Source organism: Grampus griseus, assembly GCF_964374135.1.
Source record: "Grampus griseus genome assembly, chromosome: 4".
Classification (NCBI taxonomy): Eukaryota; Metazoa; Chordata; class Mammalia; order Artiodactyla; family Delphinidae; genus Grampus; species Grampus griseus.
In genome coordinates this window covers 141969794-141995015 of record NC_138997.1, presented here as the reverse complement: position 1 = coordinate 141995015, position 25222 = coordinate 141969794, and the positions used below count along the sequence as shown (strand labels likewise).

Below are 25222 nucleotides of genomic sequence, written 5' to 3'. Positions count from 1 at the left end.
TTCTTTCTTTTTTACCCTGTAGTACCAAGCAGCTTCGCCAGGACTTCCCCTCCCACCCAGCTCCCACACCCTGGAAGGGCCAGGCTGTCTCTGCCGATACTGGACCCGCCCCTTGAGGTTGGGAAGTTGGGGCATTAGGGAGCTTTCGAATAAACGCCTGCACCTGCAGGCACGTGACCATGGGGGACGCGGCTCTGGCTCCTGGGGTCTGGGGTCTGGGGTCTGGGGCACGGGGCACGTTCTCTCTAGCTGCTTCATACACATACCAACCTAGCCTTTCCAACCTCGCTCTTTCTCCCCAAGCATGCTGTGGCCCCAGGGTCTCCCCGTGACCTTCCTCCGTCTCCGCCCCCTGAATCCCGGCCCCTCCCACTTCCTCCGCCTAAACTCCGCCCCTCGCGGTTCGCTCCACCCCCCAGGCTGGCAGACTTCCTCCCCTAGTCTCCCGCGGCCCCTCAGACGCGTGGGGTCTCGGTGGGCTTGCACAGCACTGTCCGCTGCCAGCGTGGTCTCCCCGGCCTGGGGCAGCGCCCCCCGGAGCCCTGCGCCGCCCACCCCGGCCTTCACTTGAGCGTCAGCCTAGGCTTCATCTCCGTCCGACACTGCTGACGAGGTACCATCATTTTAATTATTTATCGGTGTCACTGGCTTGTCTGCTCCCTCCACCCACTGGACAGTGACCTTCGCGCGGTGGCTTCAGCACAGCGATGGCACAGGAGGTGTTTGTCAAGTGAATATTGAATTCGGGCATTTACAGTATGGCAGACAGCAGGGCCTCGGGGCTAAGGCCTGCGTTAGGCCGTTAGGGCGGTGGCTTTCAGTTTTTCCTTCTTCGTGAAACCCTCTCAAAAAAGAAGCAAGCGAGCTTAGTGGAATCCCATTCTGTAAAATACGGCAGCAGAACTGTCTGCTGGGCGTGGCCAGGGCCTTTGAGGATGCTTCTGCATCCGCGGCCCAAGTGTCCACGGGGACACGCGTGCAGTTTCTTCTGTGTGACAGATCGTTCTGGAGTGGATTTTAAACTCTGTTGCCATAAATTAATAAGCAGTACTTTGTAATATTTCTGATTATTGTTCTAACATAAAAACCGGGACCTTTTGAAATCAGAAATAATATCTGAGATGAAAGACATGCATTCTTTAATTGTTGTTTGTTTTCTGAATGGAGACGGCCTTTGATTTTATGTCTACTGTCTGCCCTGCTTTTCTCCGTCTGCCCCTTTCCAACGAAGTACAACTTCGGCCAAGCAATAGGACGTCAGGAAGGGGGCCGGCAGGTTAGGAAGTGACAGGGAAGGCGGAGCGGTGGGGCTCCGTGTCACCTGGCAGCTGCGGAGCCCTGGCCACTGAGCCCGGGTGTCACCAGCCTGGGGCACTGACGTTGGCTCCATGAACTCTGGGCCTTGCCTGAGCCGGTTCAGTCCCGGGACTCAGTACTGGGAGAGGGGGACGGGGGTCTGGTGGAGGCTCTGCGCTTGCTGGTTAGTTCCTTTGTAACTGGTAGCTGAGAGGTGTGCTGGCAGGTTAGACTCATCGGTAGTTACAGTCAACGTGGAGAGCAGCTGAGTATGTGGTGTCGGGCCAATGGTCCCTTAGTGACCAGGACTACGTCATAAGCCTGGGCTGTGAGATGCAGCCAAAGAGAAACCGGTTATAGACGAGGTCAGCGCCCTAGGTCGTGCTCGGTACCCACCCGTGCGTGTTGTTCGGACTCACTTCTGATATCAGTAACTGCTTCCTACGCGAGGCTTTCTTTTTCCCTTTTAAAAATTATTTTATTTTACTTTTTTCCAGCTTTATTGAGGTATAATTGATAAAAAAAATTGTATGTGTTTAAGGTATATGGTGTGATATTTTGATGTACATACACATTGTGGCATGATCACCACAATCAAGCTAATTAACACATCTGTCACTTCACACAGGCACCTTTTGTGTGTGTGGTGAGAACACTGGGATCGACTCTTCTCAAATGTCAAGTGTACAAAACACTACGATTATAGTCACCACGCTGTACTTACTCATCTCACAGCTGACACTTTTCATGCCTTGACCCATGTCTCCCCATGTCCCCCTCCCCCCAGTCCCTGGCAGCCACCATTCTACTCCCTGCTTCTATGAATTGGACTGTTTTAGATCCCACATAGAAGTGAGATCATACAGTTTTTGTCTTTCTGTGTCTGGCTTATTTCATTTAGCATGTCCTCCAGATTCATCTATGGTGTTGCAAAGGCAGGATTTCCTTCTTTTTTTTTAAGACAATAATATTCCATTATACGTAATATATATATATATATATATATATATCCACACACCATAATTTCCTTATCCGTTCCTCCATGGGCACTTAACTTGTTTCCATATCTTGACTGTTGTGAATAATGCTGCAGTGAACATGGATGCATATATCTTTCGAGATCCTGCTTCATCTGGATGAATCACCAGGAATGGAGTTGCTGGATCCTATGGTAGTTCTAGTTCTAATTCTTTTGAGGACCCTCCAGACTGTTTTCCACAGCAGCTACAGCAATGTACATTCCCACCCACAGTGTAGGAGGGTTTCCTTTTCTCCACACCCTCTCCAGCACTCACCTCTTGTCTCTGATAATAGACAAGACTGTCGACTAATGGGTGTGAGGTGACATCTCATTGTGGTTTTGGTTGGCATTTCCTTGAGATCAGTGATGTTGAGCATCTTTTCATGTACCTGTTGGCCATTTGTATGTCTTCTGTGTCTAAGAATATATTCACCTCAGGTCTTTTGCCCGTTTTTTAATCTGCTTATTTGGGTTTTTGTTATTGAGTTGTATGAGCTCCTTGTATGTTATGTTTATTAATCCTTTATCAGATAGGTTTGCAAATCTTCGGAAGGAGTTCTGATCACGTGGCCACCGTTAAGCAGGTCAGACCCTCGGCCTCTATGCTCTCACTCACCAGGGAGGTTTCTAAGAGCCCAAGAGTGTTCTCTGCTCCTTCTTTGAGAAAGTCAGTCAGTTATACTCAAAGGCAATTTAGTTGTAAAAGGTTTTTTTCTATGTTATTAATTTGATTTTTCAGACATATCTTGCCTCTTCTTTTACTTTTTATTCATTTTGTAATAGTATTGATTTTGTCCTCAATCTGTTTCATCAACTGTGCTTTCTCCCCTTTCTCTCATAGAACATGAAGAATTTCTAAAGCTTTTTAGGCTGTGTTTTCTTCCAGACCAGACTTTGTGTTTGCTTTTTGCATATTCTATACCTTCTTTCCTCCGTCCGCCCACTCATCTACCCATCCATCTACCTACCCATCCATCCACCCACCCACCCACCCATCCATCCGTCCATCTGTCCACCCACCCACCCACCCATTTACCCATCTATCACGTCATCCTCCCATCTGTGGATGTCAGCAGTCCCCATGGCCCTTAACGCTGTGCTTTCTGGCACTGACATTCTTGAGCCCAGAGAGACCACAGTGCCGAGCTCCCGTGTCCTTCCTGCCTGAGCTGACACCCTCAGCACTAGTTGGGCTCTACCCACAAGGGTGTATCCTTGACTTTCCCTGTTTTGTCGGTGCACCTTCCTTCCCCAGGACACCTGCTGGGGACTCAGGGATGGGTTAGACTCAGAACCTGTCAAAACGTTCTCATTTTTTCTCTTTTCTTTCTCTTTTTCTTGTTTGAAGCTTACGGCATCAGACGGTGCCGTCTTTTCTGGTTGCTTTTGCTAACTTTGTGGCTGATTTTTACTGCCCCTCCTCCGCCCCCGCCTGTGCTGGACGTGGGGGGAGGAGAGTCGGTGGCCCACACTTACCTGGGCAGCTGCCGTGTGCCGGTTTGTTTTGTCTTGTTTTGAAATAACTTTCAGTAGGAAACAAAAGAGCAAAGTAGGTGGTCACAGACTAGAGCCTCCAGTCCTCTCCGCCCGTTCCTCCAGGTGCTGGGCGGTGAGTGGTCTCAGGCCCAGCAGATCGCTTTCCAGGGCCCACCGGGGCTCCTTCCCCAAAAGTTTGTACACACCTGACCAGGGCTGAGCGTAGCTCAGTGGGCATGGCTGCGGGGCCACATCTCCCGGTTCTGCCCGCTCCGTGACCCTGCTGGACACCCGGGGAGCCATGGTGAGCACAATCTGGGCCATCTCCAGCCGAGGGTCCTCATTCCCCACCTCCAGCCTTGGGACCCCTCCCGCCTCTCGCCTAAGGCCAACCCTCAGCCCTCCATCCAGGTCTGCCTCTCAGCTCTGTTTCCCTCGCGCTTTACTAAAGTTCACAGTAAACTTTGGTTTCCAGAAGTGACTCTTACTGCTTCAGGGGTTTGGGGTTTAGAGGGTCTCTCCTTTAACACCATCGTGTGTGAGAGAATACGTCAAGGCACAGAAAAACTCCTGTTGCTTTGGTCACTCTCTGGAAAGAGCTGACTCCCCCCGGGCAGCTCTTGGCTAGCCGCCTGCCCCCAATCCGCTCACACTGTGCGCTCCGCGGCCACGGAGGGAAGCTCTCAGGCCGCCGTCGTCTCTCTCTGTGTCTTGTCTTTTCTCGAGGCCTGATGGCACCTTCTCTGCCTGCCTGGTGGGGTCGCGGTGCAGGAGTGGGCCCTGCGCGTCAGGCCGCTTCCGGGGCTCTTACAGCAGCTGCCTGGTGGTGAGGGTTACGTGCCTGTTAATTGAGGGAGTTAAACTGCACCCTTCTTTAAGATACTAGGTATTGGGTCTTCCCTGGTGGTCCAGTGGTTAAGACTTTGCCTTCCAGTGCAGGGGGTGTGGGTTCGATCCCTGGTCGCGGAGCTAAGATCCCACATGCCTCACGGCCAAAAATCCAAAACATAAAACAGGCAATATTGTAACAAATTCAGTAAAGACTTTAAAATTGGTCCACATCAAAAAAAAATCTTTAAAAATAAAATATGAGGTACTATGATCTCTAGTATTTTTGGCAATGAATTTGCATCCTGTAAAATTATGAAAGAGAAGGAGAAATGTAAGGGTTTCAGAGTGGTGTCATGGGTATTTGTGCAGAATTCTGGTGAAGCCATATTTTCCTCATCAGAAGAACAGTGCAGCCTAATTGCACATTTTCAAAAATGTTTGCTAACTAGTAGAGATGGAATGTTAATTTGTTATTTGCTGTGTGGGAGGGGTTGTTTTAACCAGAAGTCTTTATTTCAGTTTAATATATTGTAACATACCTTATGGTCTGCTTTGAACCTAAAAATTATACCCAGAGTTGCATAGTGTATTTATAGGGTACGAAGTACTAAGTATTTTGTAAACACTAGTCAGACTTGGAGTTTAGTTTTTGGAAGGATAGCGACTCGATTTCTGCCAAGATTCTTTGCAGTGTGCTGATTTCTTTCCAGTTCTACAAGATATTTGGAGAGAGTTTTTATTAGTAATTATTTATATTGTGAAATTTTTTTCAACCAAACAGAAGTTCAAAAGTAATAAACCAGTGACCACATACCTTCCTCCTAGAAGCCACGCCAGCTAACGTTGGGGCGTATTTGCCTGAGGCCTTTCCTCCAAAGCACTGCAGTCACTGTGGAAGGGGGTCCCCTTTGTGACCCCTTCCTGTGTGCGTTCCTCATCCTCCCCCCAGAGGCCCCACCTGCAAGCAGGTGTGTCTCCTTCCACTCCAAGGGGATTGATTAGTTTGATTCTTGGGGGGAAAGCATCTCTTAGGAAACCGTAGCATGCAGAGCAGTGTAAGGACTGGTCTAGTAAGCCGTGTGTCCCGTCAGGGGAGCAGTCACCCTGAGGCAGCTCCCGCCAGAGCCCGTGTTCTGCCTCTCACACGAGTGTTCACTCATGATTTGTGCCCTTTTTTGGTATGTATTACACTTCAGTGAAGCGTTTACTAAAATAATTAATATTGTTTTAAATGCTGGAAGCTTTTTACCTAAGGACTTGCCAAGTGGCTTGAAAATTTTATTAGATTCACTCTCAGGAGAATAGGTATAACGTTGCTCAGAGAAAGTATTACACAGATTGGGTTGAAAATCTGATTGGCCAAAATAATTTAGGGGAAAGGTCTAGAAGTCGACCTTGAGGTTGGGGAGGGCTCAGTGGCTTTTTGCAAGAGCTCTACCTAAGCAGCTTTTATGCAGATTAAGAAAACTAAGGAGAGAAAGTAGAGGCCTTTGGGCCTGCCTTCTCAGCTTGTAAGATTTTCTCTCTCGCTGGTTTTCAGCAACTTAATTACGATGAGTCTTGGGTTGGTTTTGTTGTGTATCTGCCATTTGGGGCGTGTTGAGTGTCAGATACTGTTTACCCCTCTCCCACTCTGGGGACTTGGGTTTTTCCTACAGGCCACTGAGACTTGTTCATTTTCAGCCTTTTTTTTTTTTTTTCTCCATATGCTTCATAGTTTCTTTTGTTCTGTGTTTAAGTTCACTGATCTATTCTACAGTGTTTAATATGCTGTTAATTCCATCCTGTGGACTGTTCATTTCAGAGGTTTATTTTTCACCTCTAGAAGTTCCTGTCAGATCTTTTAGAACCCTTCACTTCTCTCCTGACATATTCACGCTTTCCTTTAAACTCTAGAGCGTGTTTACAACATCTTTAAGCGTCTTCAGGTCTCTCACTGCTCACTTATCCTCGCTGTCACTCCTGGGTCTGTTCTACTGCCTCATTTTTCTCCTGGTCGTGGGTCACATTTCTGCATCTTCTCATGTCTAGTGGTTTTCGACTGGCTGCGGGATTTTGTTGTCTTCCCTTGAAGAGTATAGGGCTTTGTTCTAATTGGCAGTTCAGCTACTTGGGGCTTGGCTTGGCCCCTTTGAGGCTTGTTTTTACGCCTTTTTTTTCTAGGCCAAATCTAAAGTCGCTTTCACTGTAAGCTAGTTTAGCCCACTACTGAAGCCTGACACGTGTGGGGTCTCCTTTGAAGGCCAGGCATTCAAGCAGAGCTAGTGGGGACTCAGAAATCTCACAACCCTGTGTCAGTTCTGGGAACGTTCATCCTGCAGCTCCCAGCTCTTCTTTGCCTGGCCTCATGGGCTTCGCCCCGTGTGCACACACCTTAGAATTCAGCGACAGACTCCAGGGGTCTCTTTTGAGATTTCTGGAGCTCTTTCTTCACTAGCTTTCCTCCTGGCACCTGCAAATTCCAGCCTGGCCTGGCCTGATTCTAATCTCTGTCTCTTCAACTCAGTGCTCATGCAAGACTTCTGCCCATTTTCCTGCTAGATCATCTACTTTTCCTTATTGGTATGTAGGAAATTTGAAAAAAATTCAAATTTGAAATTTGTAGGAAATTTGAAAAAATACATTGGATTTATGTATTCAGGTGAGCTCCCCCACAGCTTACCTGTTCATTCTCTTCGTGGTCTCTTTTTTTTTTTTTTTTTAATTTATTTATTTTGGCTGCATTGGGTCTTCGTTGCTGTGCGCGGGCTTTCTCTAGTTGCGGCGAGCAGGGGCTACTCTTCATTGAGGTGCTCAGGCTTCTCATTGTGGTGGCTTCTCTTGTTGTGGAGCACGGGCTCTAGGCGCGCGGGCTTCAGTAGTTGTGGCACGTGGGCTCAGTAGTTTTGGCACGTGGGCTCAGTAGTTATGGCTCGCGAGCTCTAGAGCACAGGCTCAGTAGTTGTGGCGCACGGGCTTAGTTGCTCCGCGGCATGTGGGATCTTCCTGGATCAGGGTTCGAACCCATGTCCCCTGCATTGGCAGGTGGCTTCTTAACCACCGCGCCACCAGGGAAGCCCTCTTCGTGGTCTCTTTTGGTGACCAAAAGTTTTTAATCTTTGTATCATCCAATTTATCATTTTCCCTTTCTGTGATGCTTTTTATATCCTTTTAGAGCAGGCGTTGCCCTTCCCAAGTTCATGAAGGTAAAGCCATCGTTGTTTTATCTTCTGCATTGAAAGCTCTGATGATCTGCAGCTGGTATTTGTGTATGCTGTGAGTTAGGGGACAAGATTCATTTTTCCCGTCTGGGACCCAGTTGATCCAGCTCCATTTATTGAAAAGGCGATCCTCTCCCCACTGAAAGGAAGCAGCACCTTTATCAGGTAATCGTATATTTGTGGGTCTGTTTCTGGCTTCCAGCTTCTGTTCCATTGGTCTCTTTGTCATTGGATCAGCACCTTGTGTCGTCATTACTGTCGTTCTGTCGTGCGTTCAGAGATCTGGTTGTGTAGTCTCAGGATGGTTTTGCTTATTCCAGGCCCTTTGCATTTCCTTACACATTTTGGAGCTAACTTGTGAGTCACTGCCAGTTTTCCAGAGTCACCTTGGCTTCTTTCTGTCTGAGCTGGGGGGGTACAGCACTTTGGAATCTGGGTGTGACGCTTTCACTGGAAGTGCGGCGCAAGCCGCTAACAGCCGTTGATATTAGGGCAGCTGGTTTTCTCATTGTTTTGTGACTGTGCACTTGTGATCTTCATTACGTAGCCACTTACTGTCTTGCTCTTTAAAAATCTTCAGGTCATTCCCCCAGGAATAAATACTAAATCTGGCTTTGTTTGCCTTTTGAAAAACTGTTTCTTTTAGATGAGTGACCTCTATCAGTATCTAAAACCAGCATTAATCGAGATTACTTCAGGCCAACGTGTCACCCTCAAACAGATGCTGTTGTTCAGAGAAGGGAGGGAAAGCCTTGTAACGTACAAGACTTTGCAGGGACTTGCGTGTAAGGTGACCCGAGCACCCGAGAGAGGCTGGTGGACAGGCCGTGCTCGCCTCTGGGAGACGGTGGATTGTCGCGGGATGTGCTGCTTCTGGTGGTGGGAGAGATGGAGGCGGGCAGCAGGGCCTGCTCCAGCCAGAGGCCCGCGAGTCCAGCGGAGCCAAGCCCTGAGATGAGAGCAGAGGCTGTCCCTCATGTGAGTTTGGGGAGATGGGAAGAGCCAGGAAAAAGCCGAGAAGGAGCATCCGGGGTAGTGGAGACCTGAGAGAGGATGACTCTGTGTCTGTGAGGAGAGCGCAGGGTGAGGAGACCTCCACTGGGGGGCGGTCACCACGTCGGCAGGGGTGGGAAGGAGCAGGGTCGGGAGAAACAGATAACAGGGCAATAACAAGAGCTCTGCTTTGGACCTGTGACTTTTGAGATGGTTCGCAATTTCCAGGTGGAGATGTGGTGTAGACAGTGGGGTAACTGAGTGTGGATGCCAGAAACGGTTGCGCCTGGAAAGCATGAGCTTAAGGGTCATCAATCCACCAGTGGACTTTAGTGCCTTGGCAAGCTTGAGTAATTAGAGATCATGCAGAAAAGAGAAGTCTCAAACCTATGAGACAAGTGGGAACTGGAAGACGGCTGGAGACGTGAGAGGTGATAAGACACACGAGTCAGAGCATGGACTGGGTTAAACCCTGACTCTGCCACCAGCTGGCCACCTCAGTTCTCTGTCTGTAAGATGGGTACCAGGACCCATCTTACAGTGCTACTGTGAGAATGACAGGAACTGATACCTGCGATGCATCTAGAACAGTACGTGGCACATAATGAAAAGCTATGCAAATGATAGCTGCCGTTATTATTGTCAATATCACTGTTGCTGTTTTCATTGCATTTCCAATATAAACGGTACTAGGAGTGGATAAAATTGCCTAGAAGAACTACATAGAGAAAAGAGCCTAGGACAGGTCCTGAAGAAGATTATAAGAGCAGTGGAAGAGAAAGGACATCAAAGGAGAAAACTCTCCTTTTAGATTGTTTAAAATTCAATTTTGAAACAGAAGGACACAGGAAGATTGAAAAAATTAAATGAAATTAATTATTTTCTTAGGTAGATACTAAGGAAAAAGAAAATTGGTATGGCAATATTAACACCAGACAAAATAATTCAAGTGAAAAAACAATAAAAAAAGAGGAAAGCAGGCAGTGTGCACCAAAAATAGAGTCTCTCACTTGTAAACAAAGTTAGATGAACTACAGTAAAAGTGGACAAGTATTCTTAGGGGAAGACTATAATATACCTTTTTCAGAAACTAAGAAATCAAGTGATAAGAAATAGAGTAAGATCACAGAATGTTGAATTATAAAACAGACAACGTAAATTTTATATATATAAAATTTTACATCCAATAGAGAGTACACTTTTTTCCCAAAGATACATGAAGTATTTACCAATGTTGACAATGTACTACTCCAGAAATGCAGTTGCTACAAATTAAAAATATATTTGTAGCACACAGAGCACATCTACTGTCTGCAGGGTAACAGAGCACATCTACTGTCTGCAGGGTAATTAAATAGAAGTCAATTACAAAAAGACAGTACAAAATAAACTGTACATTTGAAAGTTTAAAACTATATTTCTAAATAATTCATGGGTCAAGGAGAAAATTAAGCTGGAAATTATAATACAGTTTAGAACTGCTCAGTAATTATAGTGCTACATATTAACACCAGTGCGATATAGTCAAAGTGGTTTTCAGAGAAAATTTTGTAGTATTAAATGTATATATTATAGAAAAAAAAAGTTGGGAAATACGCAAATAAGCTTTCAAAACAAGGTAGGGAAAACCATAAAGTAGAAATCAACAAAATGGAAAACAAAACAAACAGTATATAACTGATTAATACAACAAAAAAATAAGTCTTCAGTACGTGTGATCAAGAAAAAGAGGGAAAAAACATTAAGAATGAAGAAGAAAGAAGACAAAGATGACTTCAAAGGTAACAGAGAACTAAAGTTATAAGAAAATTCTACGAATAACTTTATACTAATGCATCTGATTACCAGGTCAATTGGACAACGTTTAGGAAAATATGGTTGGCCTAAGAAGAAAAGGAAACTTTGGTTAGATAAATCAACATAAGCAAAAATGATTTGGAAGTCAAAGATCTACACCGCAAAAGGCAACATGCCCAAACCAATTTATAGGTGAGTATATCGATCAGCTTGGGATAAATGATGTTGCAAATAACAAATAACTCCAAAATCACAGTGGCTCTAAGAAAGCAAAATTTCTTTTTTACTTACATTATACGCCCCCTGCAGTTTGGCCTTGTTTTACTTTGCGTGTTTTCGCTGTCGCAGCAGTTCCTCTGTGGGACACTGTGAGTCTTGTGGCAGAGCCGGGCAGTGCTTCCTTCCCAAGCACGACGTGCTACGCTCTCTCACATCACAAGGCCAAGCCTGACACTGTGGTGGGGGCACGGTAACCCTCCCACAAGCAGGGGCAGCAAATATTTTGGACTTGACGTGGTCTACCACACAGGGTATAGAAGATGGGAAGCTACCCTACCCTGCTCGTATCAAGCCAGCATAACCTTGATACCAAAACCGGACAAGTATGGCACAAAATTGAATTATTGGCCAATTTAACTTAGTGAACAAATATGGAAACTTCCTAAATAAAACTTTAGCAAATTGAATCCAGCAGTGTTTTCATTTTTTAAATGCATCCTTATGAAGTGAGGTTTATTCAAGGAGTGCAAGGATAGTTTAACATTAGAGGCTTTTCCACTCAAGTCACCATTTATTCATTCGACAGTTATTTTTAGAACTCCTACTCTCTTCTAAAAACTGTTACAGGCACTGGGGATACATTGGTGAACAAAGCAAAGTCCCTGCCTTCATGGCGCTTACACTTCAATAAAGGAATATCACGGTCACATAAGCAGATTGTATTATATTAATAGATTAAAGGGGTAAAACTGTATGATTATCACAGTGGAGGCAAAGGAGTATCTAATAAAATTAAGTCCCCATTCCTTTTTTTTTAAAATTGAAGTATAGTTGATGTACAATATTATATAAGTTACAGGTGCAATACAGTAGTTCACAGTTTTTAAAGGTCATACGCCATTTGCAGTTGTTATAAAACATGTTGTACATTATATCCTGTGTTGTACGTTATATCCTGTAGCTTATTTTATACACAGTAGTTTGTACCTCTTAATCCCCTCCCCCTATATTGCACCCCCCTTCCCTCTCCTCACTGGTAACCACTAGTTTGTTTTCTATACCTGTGAGTCTGCTTCTACCCATTTCATTTTTTTAAAGTTATACTTAATAGTTAAACATTAGACCCAGGAATAAGGCAAAGATGTTTCATATCTTAGCAACTATTTAACATTATATTGGAGATTCTGGCCAACACTATAAGGCAAGAAAAAGAAATTTTAAAACTTGTAAAGGAAGAAATGAAGTCATCATTATTTACAAATGACATTCTCATCTAACTAGAAAACCCACAGCATATCAGTCACATGGCCAGGCCTGACTTTTAGAGCTAATGGAGTTCAGGAAGATGAAAAGTAGTAGCTTTCCTAAACAATATACATTGTTTTGATAGGAACATATGTATGTTTGTAAAAGCGTAACAAGAAATTTGGATCAACACCAAATTAATAAGGTGGGTTTCCTCTAGGGAGGGGAGATAGGACTAGAATTTTAGGTAATGATCAGTAAGGGATTTTATTTTTTATGTTTAAAATTTTTAAGTAGAAAATATTTTATAAATTGTGCATTAAAACTGCAAGATGTTTATATTTGAAGTTACATGCCTTTCAGCCTGTGCCATCTCATTAGCTTGTATTTGGAACGCGTGATCTATTTATCCAACCAGTATTATTGAATGCCTACTATGTGCCTGGTACCACTTGTCACAATACTCTTAGGATGCCAGTATAGTTACTACTGTGGCTCTATAGAAAGGTGAGGTGACTTGGTGAGGAGTGGAGTTCTCACAGCATCCCTGTGGCATGAGTACACGGTTGTTACTGCAGCGTTACAGAACGGGGAGGACAGTGTGACTCCGGAACCCACACCGTGAACCACCACAGCTGTGCCAGGTAGAGCCGGGCGGAGGCTCTGGCTCCCAGGACAGGGCTTGCCACAAAGTAGACCTTCAACAGATGTATGTTGAGAAATGAGGAGGAGGGCGTGGCCCCATTTACCTCTTACTCATCTTAACGGCCCGTCCAGTTTGAGGAGGAGAACATGGAGGATGTTGGGTTCCCCCGTGTAGTGGAGCCCTGATCTATTATTCCATAGAAGAGTCAGGCTCGGCAGATCCTCGGGGCAGGCGGGGGGAGAGAGGGCGCACCTTTATTTTTATTTATTTTTTGCACCATGTAATTTGTTTTCAGTCTGAGACTATATCAGACTTTCAAAAATTGCAGCTGTAGGACAAAGAACTTTTCCTGTACCATTTGAAAGTAAGTTGCTGATATGATACCCTTACCATCTTGAATACTTTAGAGTGAATTTCTTACAAATGAATACATTTTCCTGCATAACCAAAATACAGCCATCAAAATTAGGAAATTAACACCGATACATTGCTACCATCTTATCCTCACACCCTGTTCATTTCGCCAATTCATAGTAAATGTCATCTTTATGGTAAAAGGATGCAGTTCAGAATTACATTTGGCTTTTAGTTGTCGTGGTTCTTTTATCTCCTTCAATGGAACAGTTCCTCCTTCTTCGCTTGTTTTTCGCATTCACGCCGCTTTTGAAGATTGCAGACCCCTAGTTTGTCAATGCTACCTCAATTTGGGTCACCTCTGCCTTGAGCGCCACCCACTGGAGACATCCAGACCAGGGGTGGGGCTTTGGGAGCCCCACCACTCAGCACCGCCTCCTGCAGGAGAAGGGGCAGGAGAGCTGCCTGCCTTCTTTGGGGGTGAGGTGGGGGCGAGGTAAGGACCCCTCAGGAGCCAGCCTGGTGACCAGAATTTTGGAGCCCAGTCTGGGACAAATGACTTTCTGAATTTGATTGCTTTATTTGGAAGTCACATAAAAGACACAGGTATTACATTCGTTTAGTTTTGCACCTGACATATTATCTTCATTATTAAAATTATGTGAAATCATAACTGTTCCAGAATCCCAGGCTATGGATGCCACAGCCAGAAAGTACAGTTTATACCTGACCCAAAAGTAAGCCTTTCCTATGTCTCGGTATTACCTCTTTCCCACTGACAGGAGTGGCCTCCCAGTGCCATCCCTGATGAAGGCGGTGCCTGCCCCGTGCGTCCTTGATGATCTCATCCCCTTGATCCTTTTCCTTCTCTCATGGTCAGCCCACGAGCCCCCTGTCCTGTTGGGGAGGGTGCCCGTTGCCTGGCCCCCCACCTGCACGGTCTCAGTGCAGGCCTGGCACCTGCAGCTGTGCCTCGGCTGCAGGCAGGGGTGAGCGCCAGTTTTGAGTCTTCCTTGTGGAGCCCCCGTTCGGGGTCCTTGGGCTTCTGCACTGAGCAGTGGCCTCCAGACAGGGTCAGGCCACAGCTGGAGGGTTCACACTTCACGTGCGGCTCTTGGCCCCAGAATAAAACGAGGTCTTCACAGAGTGTATGTATTTTATTCACTGAGATGAAATACACTGATTTCACTAAGGAATTAGTAAGTGAATAATGTGAATTTTTTTCATTCAAATCAACATACGAAATGAATTTGATTAGGGCTAATCTTTGAAAAGTGTCCCGCGTCCCTTTCTGGTGAGTCCTGGAGGCGCCCTGTGGTCAGATGCCGGCTAGTGGGCAGCCCACGTGTGGTCACAGTTGCTAGCACTGTGCCTTGAATCCCGAGCGCTCATGTGACAAGTGACACGTCCCCTTTGCGTGTCGCGTTACTTCCCACGCTGACCCTTTTTGGCTACCGTTCTGCCCACTCACACGGCCTCGCGAGCTCTCCCAGCATCTCACCCCCATCTGCTTGGCATTTCAGTCTCCAGAAGGACTTGTGTCATTTCAGACACGGAAAGTTTGTTCTGCTCTGCTCTGCCAGAACAGTTATAAATCGACTCTCTGGTGGTGACTCCAGGAAAGACTCAGCATTTAGGTTTCTGGTGTTTGGGCCCACATTTCCTGTGGCCCTGGGAAGTATATGGAAGGATACTGTACACTGAGCGCTGCCCTATAGACCTGGGAGGCGTTTGCCTGCTCTCCAGGGCTGTGGCATCTGGCCAGGAGTTCGTGAACGGTGACACTGGGAGCGTCCCTTGGAGCACGTGGACGCTGTCTCAGCGCCTTCACCAGCTAAGCTCAGGCTGGTCGTAGGGGGGCTTCACACTTCAGAGACTTCCTTTGTAACCTGGGCTGATGGATCAGTAGTTTGCAGACTCTGTGCCGAGGAGGTGCTGTCAGGCTCCAGAGACATTTCATTCTCATCGTCAGAAGGGCTCTGTAAATAGTGGCAGATCTTTCATGAAGGAGGTGCTAGGCTGCCTGCCCGAGGCCGCACCAGGTCAAGCAGAGCGCGGCCGAGGTCTGCCCCACCTGTTCTTTTCTGTATCTTCTTCCTTCCCAGTGGCCCAGTCCACACACAGGGCTTCCATATGCGATTGCTTTGAGAAAAAAAAAAGGCCTGCTGCTTTAAATTTGTAAAACGTGTCAGGGCTGCAGCTGGGGAGTGAAGTGAATACTCTTAGGGAGCCTACTGTGCGGTGTGGGCGGGACGCGGCAGACTTGGACATGCAGCTGAGCCGGGTAGGGCGGGGGTGGGGGGAGGGCCGGGCAGCCCTCCCTGTGCATCCACCTTTCAGTGCAGAACTCGGGCAAGTTCCAGAATTCTAAGTTCAAGCCTAGACTTCAGGGCGTTTGAAGAGAGGAGAATAGAATATATCTTACTTAACAGCACGTTAGCTTCTTTGATATTTTTTCAGTATTTAGATGCGTGGTGTAAAGATCTTAACTTGTACTCTTGCACAAAGCCCTGCAATTGTTAATTTCTCCCCTAATGAGAAAACCAAGACATAAAGATATCCAGGCCCATGCAGTCTATTGCATTATGCCACCCGGAGCCAGAATGACCATCATGGGCCTGAGTCTCCACCTGGGTTTTCCCCCAGAACTGAATTTTACCGTTGAAATGGCCGAATGGCAGATATTCCCAAGGCCTGGTTTGAAGGGTGGACCAGTTCACTTGATGAGCAAGTACAGGCTTTAAAAAGTAAATGACATGGGCTTCCCTGGTGGTGCAGTGGTTGAGAGTCCGCCTGCCGATGCAGGGGACACGGGTTCGTGCCCCGGTCCGGGAGGATCCCACATGCCACGGAGAGGCTGCACCCGTGAGCCATGGCCGCTGAGCCTGCGCGTCCAGAGCCTGTGCTCCGCAACGGGAGAGGCCACAGCAGTGAGAGGCCCGCGTACCGCAAAAAAAAAAAAAAGTAAATGACGTGATGCTAAAACTCATGGAATCCTGCACCTAGGACTGTATATTTCACTGTATGTGGATTTTATCTCAAAAAGAACTGTAAACAAAGATTAAAGTCTAGTTAGTGGTTTTGTTTTTGGCAGTGTATGCGTTATCAGTTCTTTTTTTAAAATAACTTTATTTATCTATCTATTTATTTATGACTGCGTTGGGTCTTTGTTGCTGCGCGTGGCTTTCTCTAGTTGCAGTGAGTGGGGGCTACTCTTCATGGCAGTGCACGGGCTTCTCACCGCGGTGGCTTCTCTTGTTGCGGAGCACGGGCTCTAGGCGCGCAGGCTTCAGTAGTTGTGTCACGTGGGCTCCGTAGTTGTGACTTGCGGGCTCTAGAGCGTAGGCTCAGTAGTTGTGGCGCATGGGCTTAGTTACTCTGCAGCATGTGGGATCTTCCTGGACCAGGGCTGAAACCCGTGTCCCCTGCATTGGCAGGCGGATTCCTAACCACTGTGCAACCAGGGAAGTCCGTGTTATCAGTTCTTAAAGTACCTTCTGTGTATTCTAGGCTTCAGCAGATGAGCAAATACACCAAGAATAGTGGGAGCCCAGTTCTCCGCTGCTGGTGAGGGAGTTACAAATATGGGACAGGAGAATGTATTGGGGTTAGGGTTGGGGTTGGGGTTTAAGGTGTCAGTATGAATTCATGGTTTTAATAGATGGATGTGAGCATGTAGAAATAAGTAGATAAATAGTTGTGCACCTGTGTATTCATAGGCATGTGTGGGTATGCGTATCAGTATTTCTTAGCTCTGTCCACTGGAAGGGCCTGGAAGCAACAAAAACCCCCAGTAGCAATGAGTGCCCCTTGTGTCCAGATCTTGGTGTCCAAACACCACTCCTCAGTGAAAGGAACTGGGTTCCTTGGAGCAAAACTGATTCCTGGTCTGGAGCACGGAAAGTACAAAATGAGTCCCACACATGTTCTTACACCAGAAAATAAGGAGGTGCTCAGTGCATGATGGGGACTTACCAGAAGGCCCCAGGTGCCGGCTTGAAGGGAGGCAGAGCATAAAAACAGAAGTCCATTGAGTGCATACTGATGTAGATAAATGAGTTTATAGTAAGTGGGCGAGGAGGGAAAGCTCTTTCATACAGTAAAATGTGGAGGAATTATGGTGTCAGAAAGTCTTCTGTGGGGACTTCCCTGGTGGCACAATGGTTGAGAAGCCGCCTGCCAATGCAGGAGACATGGGTTCGAGCCCTGGTCTGGGAAGATCCCACATGCTGCAGAGCAACTAAGCCCGTGCACCATAACTACTGAGCCTGCGCTCTAGAGCCCGCGAGCCACAACTACTGAACCCGAGTGCCACAGCTGCTGAAGCCCGCACGCCTAGAGCCCGTGCTCCATAACAAGAGAAGCCACCGCAATGAGAAGCCTGCGCACAACCAAGAGTAGCCCCTGCTCGCCGCAACTAGAGGAAGCCTGTGCGCAACAACGAAGACCCAACACAGACCCAAAAATAAAGAAAATAAATTTATATATATATAAAGAAGAGTCTTCTGCAGATGCTGAAATACTGGACACAAGCTTGACGAGGAACAAGAGCCATCCATCAACTCAGAGGGCAGGTTAGCGCCTCCACAGTGGAGAGCCCGGCACCCCAACCAAACAGCACCAATGCTGCAAGGGACTGACGCCCCTTCTCCTGCAGAGAAGTGCAAGGAGGACACGCGCGGGGCACCCATCGCTCCCGGAGTGCTCCTACCAGGTCAGCAGGAGACACCAGGCAGCCCAGACTGAGGGGCAGTCCACAGAAGAGCCGGCCCATGTCTGGGTCTAGAGACCAAAGAGAGGCTGGGGGCTTTTTTAAAAAAATAATTAATTAGTTAGTTTGTTTTTATTTATTTGTTTTATTTAATTAATTAATTTATTTGTTTTTGGCTGCGTTGGGTCTTCGTTGCTGTGCGGGCTTCCTCTAGTTGCGGTGAGCAGGGGCTGCTCTTTGTTGCGGTGAGCGAGCTTCTCACTGCGGTGGCTTCTCTAGTTGCGGAGCACGGGCTCTAGGCACATGGGCTTCAGTAATTGTGGCTCGCGGGCTCAGTAGTTGTGGCGCACGGGCTTAGTTGCTCCGCAGCACGTGGGATCTTCCCGGACCAGGGCTCGAACCCATGTCCCCTGCATTGGCAGGCGGATTCGTAACCACCACACCACTAAGGGAAGCCCCAGGCCGGGAGCTTTTAAAGAGACACAACCACTAAGCGAACCTGAATTGGACCCTGGATGGGGAAATAGCCAGAAAGGACATCGTTGGTGAAACTGGAACTCGGCCTGTGTCACTTTCTCCAGTTTTGATGGCTGTGCTGTGGTCGTGAAAGAAAATGTCCCCGTACTTCAGAAATTCACACTAAAGTATTCAGGGGTGAAGAGGTATGCTGTCTCCACCTTAATCTCAAATAGTTTGGGAAAAGTTACTGGCGTGTGTGTTTAGAGAAGGAGACTGGGAGGAAGGGAGTGAAGGGGAGAGGAGAGAGGATGACACGGCCGGTAGAGCAAGATGTAGACGGCCAGTGAATCTGGGAAAGGGTGTATGGGAGTTCCTTTAACTGTTTTTGTAATTTTCTGCAAGGTTAATTTATGTCAAAATTAAAAGCTGCCCCCAAAGGATGGCACGTGTGGCTCTAAGAAAGGGGCAGCTTTAGGTCCAGTGGAGGTGTTTTCGGACCTCGCTCAAAGTCCTGTCTCCCCAGTTTATCAGCTGTGCTAGTAACTCTGCCTTTCTGAGCACTGCCTGAGTCCCTGGGCAGGTGAGGGGCCCGACGCAGAGGGACTGGGACCCCACGTCCCGGCCTGACTGCCTCTGCGACCCCTGAGCTCTGCTGCCTCATCAGCAGATGGCTGCACTTCAGAAACGTGAGGTCAGAAAGGACATTGATAGGAAAGTGGGACCCACTGGGGCTCTGCTGCATCGTTAAACACTTTTCCTGCATTGTTTTCTTGGAAAATGTTGAGATTGATTTAACACCTTTTTAACAGAACTGTCACCTAGTTGTAGCTGTTTATGCAGCAGTGTCCACCCAAGGATCTATGGCCGCCGGCTCAGCCTGAGAGCCAGATCCAGCCCCCGCCAGTTTTTATAAACAAAGCTTTCATGGGACAGCCACGTGCATGCTTTGCTTTGACCTCAAAGTGCTCCTTGCGGTTTAAAAGTGGTTCAGTTTGGGGTAGTTGCTTATTACTTAGCGAATACTTATTCCTGATACTATGCAATTTTTTAATGAGAAGGTGATCACCTTCTCATTAAAAAGATAAGTTTTCTGTTTATGGGATTAAAATGTTTTAAATAGGGGAATTAAGAGTTTTATTATAAAAAGTATTTTTTTTTTCCTTTGCCGCTGCTAGTTTAACAGAAAACAAGCGCCCAGAGGCCCCCGGGGCTTCAGCCTCAGCTCTTGTGCCTCTGAGAACAGCTCTGGAGCTTCTCTGCCTGCTGAATAATTCACAGTCGTGGCAGCAGCAGGCTAAAGGTCTGCTCTGAATTATGGATGCGTCTCCTGTGATGCTTTGTGTTAGGTATACTGGCGGCTCCTTCTCCGTGAGCTCCAAGGGAGAGACTCGCCTTTGTCAGCCTGTGGCCTGGGATCTCTGGAGAAAGTGCACTAATTTACCTCTTTGGGGAGCGTGAGCTAAGCAACAATGTCTCTGTGTGTGGCCCGAGCCCGGGGCCCCGGGGGCTGTGCTGGCTGACCCTGGTATGGATTCAGAGGGGTGGTTTGCGGTGAATGGTTGGAAGTATTTGGTTAAATGGCATCACAGTGGCTCTTATCGGCTCTGCCCAGGTAAAGTCCCTCTGGTCTGTGCCTTGTCGTGGTTGGCGGGGGCAGGCAGACTGCGCGGTCTCCAGGTATGTGTGCCGAGGGGGCCCGTCCGCTTGGAGGCCGGTGGCAGTTAGCCCTATTACCTGACCTTGAGTTGTGATTTAAATATTTAAAGTGCTGGAGGTTATGGTTTGGATGAGATATTCTGGTGAGATAATGATGGGTGAAAGCCTAGAGTTACAGAATTATCTATAAAATGTTAATAGTAAGGCATTCTTCAAGTTATTTGCAACACGGTAACCTGCATGTTTGTCCAGCCAATGTAAAGGTGGTGGCTTTCCTAGTTTTCAGCAGATCTGAAACAGACTTCAAAAACTTTCTCACCAGGAAAGCATTTCTCTGACTTAAACTGGTGAATTGAAAGGAAAAAAAGAAAACCAACTGCGACAACAGAAACCAGGAAACGCTCTCTAAAGTGAAGCTGTAAGGTGGGATGTGGGGTGTCTTCCATGGACGTGTTTTTCTTTGGCTGGAGGATGAGTGTGTTGTTTTCCAAGCACCTGACACCCCAGAGAGACTCAGGCAGTGGCTTAGACGTAGTGGGGTTTCTTCCATCACCTGTTCTGGCCTTGGAGTTGGGGTAGGAATCCTGGCGTTCGAAGGAATTTTATTTGTGTTCAAGGGCAGTCCTCCCACACATGTGCACTGTCTTCTGTGTCGAGAGCAATTCCAGAGTGAGTTTAAGGTGGCGTGAATTATGAAATTCAGAACTTGACAATGGCTGTCAAGGCCCGGTGACTCTCCGGTGTCATGGACACACGGAAGTGCTAGGATCTTGTCATCCCCGAGGGGCTCTGCACCCACCACATGGCTCTCCACATTCTTCTGCAAGAAGCTGCCACCTAGAGATTCACCAGGAGACCTCACGATGACAAGAGCTGTGTACTGACGTGCTTTACGCAGCCAGGCATTGTCTCGAGTTTTCCCACTCTGAAGAGTGTGCACATCCCCAGAGATCTGGCCGAGGTGGAGGGAAACGGCCGGGGCTGCGGCCTCAGGCAGCGTGGTCTGGCCCTGGAGCTGCTCCTGCAGGGTCACTGCTGTCCCCTCTCGAAGCTCCTGGTGCCTGAGTTGAGGCCCAGGGAGCAGGCATTCAGGTCCCAGAAGCAACAGTGTGGGTGTGTCGGCCAGAAGAAACAAAAGAGCCTGTGGGGAGGCCCGGGGAGCCAGCGCACGATAACTTTCTGACTTCGTGGGTCAGATGAGAGCTGGGGTCCCGGGCCTGCGTCCCCAGCTGAAATGACTCTTCCCAGGAGAGGCTCTGTCTGCAGGCAGAGCCCAGCCCAGCCCTCCACCCCACCCCCCACCCCCCCGCCCCTTCTCAGGCCCAGCGCATCTTTCTGTGCAGGACACCAGTGCCCCTAAGACTCCACGGCAGGAACCGCCCTGCTCCCACCAAGGCATCAGAAAAGGCAGGCCTCAGGGTGTGCCTGCCGCTGGCCGGCTGAGCCGAGCAGCCCACAATGAGCGGCCAGGGGGGGCCTTTCTTTTTTTAATTGTAATGTTTAATGTTTCTTTATCGATTAGACTTTTAAAGTGTCAGTTATTGATCTGTGAGTCTTCAAAAATAATTCATATCGGCTAAATCTTATAAAAATGGATTGGTATACGGGTCATCTTTCCCTTAACACGTGTATTCGGTCAGCGTTCATTTTTCCTTCACTCAATCCCTCCACAAACTTGCAGCGCTGGGCAGGGCAGGGGTGGGCGCCTGGGAAGCCTGCCCACACACCCCCCGCCTCCCTCGTGTCCTGTGTGCACTGGTCTGCATTGCTCTGCCTGTTGCGTGTTGGAATCCACACACCTTTTGTTTGACAAGTAAAAGCTGCAACACCTTGATGGGTTCAGCTGCTGTGTCTGCAGTTTGCCCCCGACCTGTCCTCACCATCCAGCCTCAGCCGACCTCCGCTGGCCGCTCTCCACGTGCAGCCAGAAGGACAAAAAGTCCCTTCTTTTTTATTATTATTAACGGAATGTTGTATTTTTAGCATAGATGTGATGGCTTTTTTTTCAATATTTTTTATTTAAGTATAGTTGATTTACAATGTCATGTTAATTTCTGCTGTACAGCAAAGCAATTCAGTTGTGTATATATATATATATATACATATATATATATATATATATATATACACACACACACACACACACATTCTTTTTTAAAAATATTCTTTCCCGTTATGGCTTATCCTAGAATATTGACTACAGTTCCCTGTGCTGTACAGTAGGACCTTGTTGTTTATCCATTCTCTATATAATAGCTTACATCTGCTCATCCCAAACTCCCACTCCATCCCTCCCCCAACCCCCTCCCCCTTGGCAACCACAAGTCTGTTCTTTATGTCTGTGAGTCTGTTTCTGTTTTGTAGATAAGTTCATCTGTGTCATACTTTAGATTCCACATGTAAGTGATATCATATGATATTTGTCTCTCCATCTGGCTTACTTCACTCAGTATGATCGTCTCTAGGTCCGTTGATGTTACCGCAAATGGCATGGTTTCACTCTTCCTTATGGCTGAGCAGTACTCCAGCGTGTATCTATGTGCCACGTCTTCATCCTTTCCTCTGTCACTGGACATTCAGGCTGCTTCCATGTCCTGGCTATTGTGAATAGTGCTGCTGTGAACATAGGGGTGCGTGCATCTTTTCGAATTATAGTTTTGTCTGGATATATGCCCAGGAGTGGGATTGCTGGATCATATGGTAATTCTATTTTTAGTTTTTTGAGGAACCTCCATACTGTTTTCCACAGTGGCTGTACCAACTTACATTCCCACCAACCGTGTAGGAGGGTTTCCTTTTCTCCACACCCTCTCTAGCATTTATTGTTTGTAGACTTTCCAGTCTGACAGGTGTGAGATGGTACCTAATTGTGGCTTTGAAGTGCATCTTTCTAATAATTAGTGATGTTGAGCATCTTTTCATGTGCCTATTAGCCATCTGTATTTCTTCTTTGGAGAAATGTCTATTTAGGTCTTCTGCCCGTTTTTTGTTTGTTTGTTTGCGGTACGCGGGCCTCTCACTGTTGTGGCCTCTCCCGTTGCGGAGCACAGGCTCCGGACTCGCAGGCTCCGCGGCCATGGCTCACGGGCCCAGCCGCTCCGCGGCATGTGGGATCTTCCCGGACTGGGGCACGAACCCGTGTCCCCTGCATCGGCAGGCAGACTCTCAACCACTGCACCACCTGGGAAGCCCTGCCCGTTTTTTGATTGGGTTGCTTGTTTTTCTGTTGCTGAGTTGTATGAGCTGCTTATATATTTTGGAAATTAAGCCCTTGTCGGTTGCATTGTTTGCAAATATTTTCTCCCATCTTGACATTCCCTTGTTTATCGCTGTCCTCCAGGGTGAAATCCACACAGCTTGGGTGCCCACCTCCCGGCCCCACTGGCCTTGCCTGCCAGCTCTCACAGCCACACGGGCTGTGAGCCGTGTTTCTTCTGCCACAGGGCCTTTGCACGTGCTTGTCCCCTTGTGGAAGGCTTTTCCCGCTTTCCTGAGGTCGGTTAAGTTCTGTTCATCCCTCAACTCTCAGTTCAGCCATTATTGCCTTAAGGGGAAAAAGCTGGAGGAAAATGTTTTGGTGCTCATACTTTACCGAGTGTCTTTAAAATAGACCGTTTCATCTTTTGAGGATGACCCTGTTTATCAGCATGAAACGTAGCAGGGAAGCTTCTCTGCTCGGCCCCTGATGCTGCCCCGGACGCTGGTTCACGGTTCACATTCTCTTTGGCTCCGTGTGGGGGTCCCTGGGGCTGGGGGCATCTTAAGCCTCTACTTAGTGACAGATCATACTCTTCCTCCACTTTCCTTTGGTTTATTGATCTTTTTTTTTTATTGATGCGTAGGTGCTCTTAAATATAAAGAAAATTAGTCCTTCAGCTGTGTAACGTGTTACATGTATTTCCCATAGTTTCTTATTTGTCTTTTGCCTTAGCTTACAGTGTTTTTTACAGAGATTTGATTTGATTTTTTTGAGGTGTAGTTGACATACAACATTATGTTAGTTTCAGGTGTACAACATAGTGTTTCAAAATTTGTATATATTGTGAAATGATTGCCACAGTGAGTCTAGCTGACTTCCCTCACTGGGCACAGATGCAGAATTCTTTCTTGTGATGAGAACTTCCAAGATCTCCTCTCTTAGCTCCTTTCACGCGCGCGATGCAGTGTCGTTGCTTACACTTGCCGTGCCGTGCCGTCTGTCCCCAGGACCTCTTTCTCTTAACGTCTGGACGTTTGTACCTGCTGATCCCTCCACCCACATTGCCCCCCACCCCGCCCACTGCCTCTGGCACCAGCCGTCTGCTCTCACACACAGAGGCTTCCAGTCTGTCTCTGACGGCTCTGGGCGGGAGCCTGCCGGATGCCCTCACTCAGGTATCTCAGAGAACTGTCCCATGCTTTCTTCTAGTATTTCTCTGACTTCACTGTTTACGTTTAAATCTTTGGTCCGTGTGGCATTTTTTCTAGTGCGTATTGCAAGACCGCCAACTTGGTCACTCTCCAGCTGGTCACAGTTGACCCTGTAGCGTGTATTGAGTGATCCGGCTGTGTCCTGTCCCAGTGGCGCGTCTGCTTCTGCAGCGGCATCGTTCAGGATGCGGCGTGCGACGAGTGTAACATTGGGTGGGGCTGGCCCTGCCTCCGTGCTTTTGTGTAGTTTTCCAGCATTTCGTGTTTGGTTTTCCACGTGAACCTTTACACTCAGTTTGTCTGGTTCTAATAGAACGTGTACTGGGAAGTGTGTTGGGAGGAGAGGTTAATTTGGGGGGATGGGAGTCTGTGGTGTTTAGTCCTTTGTTGCCCCTGTTACTGGACACAAATCACACGTGAAGACATGGGGTCTTCCAGGACCCCAGCCCCAAGGAGAGAGAGGAGAGTGTGAGCGTGTGCCTGCCTGTGAGCGTGTCAGGGTGCGTGTGTGAGCGTGTGCCTGCCTGTGAGCATGTGTGAGCATGTGTGAGCGTGTGCCTGCCTGTGAGCGTGTGTGAGCATGTGAGCATGTGTGAGCGTGTGTGAGCGTGTGTGAGCATGTGCCTGCCTGTGAGCGTGTGTGAGCGTGTGCCTGCCTGTGAGCGTGTGTGAGCGTGTGAGCATGTGTGAGTGTGTGTGAGCGTGTGTGAGCGTGTGTGAGCATGTGCCTGCCTGTGAGCATGTGTGAGCGTGTGTGAGCGTGTGCCTGCCTGTGAGCGTGTGTGAGCATGTGTGAGCGTGTGCCTGCCTGTGAGCGTGTGTGAGCATGTGAGCATGTGTGAGCGTGTGTGAGCGTGTGTGAGCGTGTGCCTGCCTGTGAGCGTGTGTGAGCATGTGTGAGCGTGTGC

General features: G+C 47.7%; 1 protein-coding gene across 3 annotated transcripts in view; it reads left to right on the top strand.

Annotated features, from left to right (window-relative positions):
* RGS12 (regulator of G protein signaling 12) overlaps positions 1-25222 on the top strand; it is a gene marked incomplete at its 5' end in the record, with an annotated part of 90720 nt that overhangs the window by 43815 nt on the left and 21683 nt on the right. The window lies entirely within an intron of this gene.